Source organism: Podarcis bocagei, assembly GCF_964188305.1.
Source record: "Podarcis bocagei genome assembly, chromosome: 7".
NCBI classification, from domain to species: domain Eukaryota; kingdom Metazoa; phylum Chordata; class Lepidosauria; order Squamata; family Lacertidae; genus Podarcis; species Podarcis bocagei.
The window spans coordinates 86,870,123-86,874,350 of NC_138132.1; the positions used below are offsets into that span (position 1 = coordinate 86,870,123).

The window sequence follows — 4,228 nt, forward strand, 5'->3', positions numbered from 1 at the left end:
TCCTTTGCCCTCGCCAGCTGGGCCCCACCCCAGCCCTTTGCTCCCCGGGTCTGAGGTGAAGGCAGAGCAAGGCTCTTCCAGGGTGATAGCGGGTCTGCTCACAGCACGGGCCCCCGCCTCCGTGGTGCGTCCTGTGGCCCTTGTTCTGTTTGTGGCTACCTGTGCCAGCAGCTGCCAATAATGGCAACTAGTGGACTATTGCCCAGGCTCCCTTGGCCTTATCAGGCGTCAAGGCCAGGCCAGGCTTGTAAACCTTGAGGAGGAAGGAAGATAAGCGGCTCAAGGTGGAGGCAGCAGACGGAGGATCAGGAGCCTGCGGACACTTCTGGGCGAGGCCTCTTGGACCGTAAGCCACAAACACGCAACTCCCTGGCCTGTTCCTCAACCCCCCACCCCCAGCTTTCCTTGCCTTCAACTGCACTGCTTCCTCCTCAGATGTTTCCCCAAGAAGCTTACGTGGCTTTGCACTTGCAAGGGTCAAAGCCAGGCGTGCTGTGACTTGGCAATTCGAGTGGCTTTGCTTTAAGTGGGTGGCCTGGTTGAGCGGGCTACCAGGCCGGCTCTTTTCACAGGGAGGGAGGGAGACGGGCACCTTCCTTGCTGCCACGTGGCAAAACGAATGAGCCCCATCTGGGGGTGTTCTCCCATCTGGGCTGCAACAGCAGTTTGGTTCCAGGCCTGCCTTCTTCACCCCTCAGCTGGGTACACCATTTCCTGTTAAAGCTCAGCAGTTCCTGAGAATATCACAAACCCTGAAGGGTTGTATTGATTTTTACAGTGTATTGGGGGGCAGGGGGCGCCGATCCCAGAAGGGGGAAATAGCACCTTCTGCATTTGCTTTAAATACAGTGGATACAAACGGGACTCACAGCTGTCCATGGAGGCACAGGTCAATTCTGTGTCCCGGGCACCTGTTTCCCAGCTCCATTTGGTACGCAGGCTGAGACCCTACCTGCCCGCGAACTGTTTCGCCAGAGTGGTGCATGCTATGGTTATCTCTCGCTTGGACTACTGCAATGCGCTCTACGTGGGACTACCTTTGAAGGTGACCCAGAAACTACAACTAATCCAGAATGTGGCAGCTAGACTGGTGACTGGGAGTGGCCGCCGGGACCACATAACACCGGTCCTGAGAGACGTGCATTGGTTCCCAGTAGGTTTCTGAGCACAATTCAAAGTGTTGGTGTTGACCTTTAAAGCCCTAAACGGCCTTGGTCCTGTATACCTGAAGGAACGTTTCCACCTCCGTTGTTCTGCCCGGACACTGAGGTCCAGCACCGAGGGCCTTCTGGTGGTTCCCTCCCTGCGAGAAGCCAAGTTACAGGGAACCAGGCAGAGGGGCTTCTCGGTAGTGGCACCCGCCCTGTGGAATGCCCTCCCACCAGACGTCAAAGAGAAAAATAACTACCAAACTTTTAGAAGACATCTAAAGGCAGCCCTGTTTAGGGAAGCTTTTAATGTTTAATAGGTTATTGTATTTTCGTGTTTTGTTGGAGTGGCTGGGGGGACCCAGCCAGATGGGCGGGGTATAAATAATAAATTATTTTTATTATCTGTTCCGGAGCCTTGTTCGTATCCTGAAGCGAACGCAACCCATGTCTGCGTGGCTTGTGATTCGCCGCTTCCGCACATGCGTGTGACATCATTTTGACCGTCTGCGTGAGCTGCGAAACCCAGAAGTAACACGTTCCGTTACTTCTGGGTCGCTGCGGAGCGCAACCCAAAAGCACTCAACCTCAACCTGAGGTATGACTGTAGTGAAATGCTTGAGGCAGGGGATCCTGGAGGGAGAATTGAGCAGGTGCTGGGTGGTGTCCGCCAGGTGCTCCATCTTACCTGAAGAGGACCATCCATCTTTGGAGGGGCCATGGTGGGGAGTTCTGGGCAGCCAGGATGCGGTGGGGGTGTGTTAGGCAGCTTATAGCTTGCCTGTTTCAATACCAGTAAAGTGGTACCTCGGGTTACATACGCTTCAGGTTACAGACTCCGCTAACCCAGAAATAGTACCACGGTTTAGAACTTTGCTTCAGGATGAGAACAGAAGTCGTGCTCCGGCAGCGCAGCGGCAGCAGGAGGCCCCATTAGCTAAAGTGGTGCTTCAGGTTAAGAACAGTTTCAGGTTAAGTTCGGACCTTAAGTGCTTAACCTGAGGTACCACTGTATACCAAATCTGGTGCAACTGCATTTGGGATACTGTGTGCAGTTTTGGTCGCCACGCTTTAATAAGGATATTGTGGAGCTGGAAGACGATCCAAAATGGCCAACCCAAATGATCAAAGGGATGGAGCGACTCGCCTACAAGGAAAAGTTGAAGCATTTCGGACATTTTAGTTTAGCGAAAAGGTAAAGAGGCAGCATAATGTACATTTATAGAATAATGCACAGCATGGATAAAATGGGGAGAGAAGTTTATCACCTCTCACAATGCTAGGACGTGTGGGCGTCCAGTGCAACTGAAAGTTGGAAGATTCGGGATGGATAAAAGGAAGTCCTTGATGCCCTGCACAGTTGTCATTTTTTAAAGATATATATGTTTTAATTAAGATTTGCCATCACATCACATGGTTTAAGAGGTCACATTTGTTTTTAAACAGTTGCCTGTGCAGACTTTGACAATGCCTTTAGGTCCAAGATGCACTTAGCAATGCCCCCCCCCTTGTTGGGCTGTAATACTCTGCCTAATGTTCTGCTCAACCCAGATGATCATGTGATTTTGTTCCATATTCCACTTGAGTTGCTGTATTGCCACGTGATAATCCAGCCGCTTCTTCACTTCTGTGTATACAGTAAACAGCCTCTCTCTGTAGTTTGTCTCAAGCATTATAGCAAAGAGATGGTAAAGGTAAAGGTAAAGGGGACCCCTGACCATTAGGTCCAGTCGTGACCGACTGGGGTTGCGGCGCTCATCTTGCTTTATTGGCCAAGGGAGCCGGCGTACAGCTTCTGGATCATGTGGCCAGCATGACTAAGCCGCTTCTGGCAAACCAGAGCAGCGCACGGAAACACCGTTTACCTTCCCGCTGGAGTGGTACCTATTTATCTACTTGCACTGGTGTGCTTTCAAACTGCTAGGTGGGCAGGAGCAGGGACCGAGCAACGGGAGCTCACCCCGTCACAGGGATTCGAACCGCCGACCTTCTGATCGGCAAGTCCTAGGCTCTGTGGTTTAACCCACAGCGCCACGGCCCTCAACTCTCCACTGCTCTTTCTTCTCTTCAATAGCTGTAGTGTGGTCAGCTATCATCGCATTTTTCCCAGATTTTGCTTGTGCTATAGTATCCTCATTGAGTTTGTCAGCAAAAGCTGCTACATCTGCACTGTACTTCTTAATTATGTAGATGAGAATTCCCGCCATAACACCTCCAACTATTGTTTCATGGTTAACTATGTAAAGTTCCTTAGAGACCATATAGAGCAGAAGCCCAGTCCCATATATATAGGGGCCTGCGACTCCTGTTTTAGGGTATAAGAATTGGAAAATTTCTTCAGGGAATATTCCATGGCAGAATTTTCTTCCTGACTCTGGAAGAGGTGGCACAGGAGCGAAGCGTTGCTGACTTGTGTGAAGTGGTCTTAATATTTGCACTGCCCCCACGGGCAGAGCGGGCACCAAGCTGTTCAGGCCACCAGCGCGCACGGCCAAATGAGACAACATCGCTGCTGCTGCCACTGCCGCCACCCTCTCCGTCCCTGTGACCCTCCTGGCAAAGAGAACTCAAGATGGCAGCCTCCATGGAGGAGGTCTTGCCAACACCCTGCACAGCTGAAGTGGGGAACTTGCTCCTACAAGAGGCAATGATAGCCACCAACTTGGATGGCTTTAAAAGAAGGTTGGACAAATTCATGGAGGAGGAGAGGGCCATCCATGGTTGCTGGCCATGATGGCTATGCTTCCACAGCTGGAGGCAGCCATACCTCTGGATCCCAGTTGCTGGAAGCCACAGGATGGGAGGGTTCTGGTGTGCCAATCTGACCACTGTGAGGACAGGATGCTGGACTAGATGGGCCTGATCCAGCAGGATTTTCTTACATTCTTGTGACTGAAGAGCGTACAACAGGTAGGTCTCCCCGAAGCAAGTTAGAAGAACCTCAGCTCCACTTTCAGGTTAATGATAGCAGGGGTTTTACAGCCTTGGCACAGCCTGATTGGCTCCACAGATGTCAGACCAGGTCTGCTAATAACTGGGCGTCGGGTGGACTCGGGACAGGCACCTTGGCACAGCAAGTC

General features: G+C 51.7%; 1 long non-coding RNA gene and 1 pseudogene across 2 annotated transcripts in view; both read right to left on the reverse strand.

Annotated features, from left to right (window-relative positions):
- LOC308592091 overlaps positions 1-4,228 on the reverse strand; it is a 302,880-nt gene that overhangs the window by 222,400 nt on the left and 76,252 nt on the right. The window lies entirely within an intron of this gene.
- LOC308591506 (ATP synthase F(0) complex subunit B1, mitochondrial pseudogene) lies at positions 188-3,655 on the reverse strand (annotated as a pseudogene). Its single transcript has 3 exons — positions 3,176-3,655; positions 2,599-2,848; positions 188-253 (listed from the first exon to the last, which is right to left on the reverse strand). The product of its transcript is annotated as an ATP synthase F(0) complex subunit B1, mitochondrial pseudogene (transcript).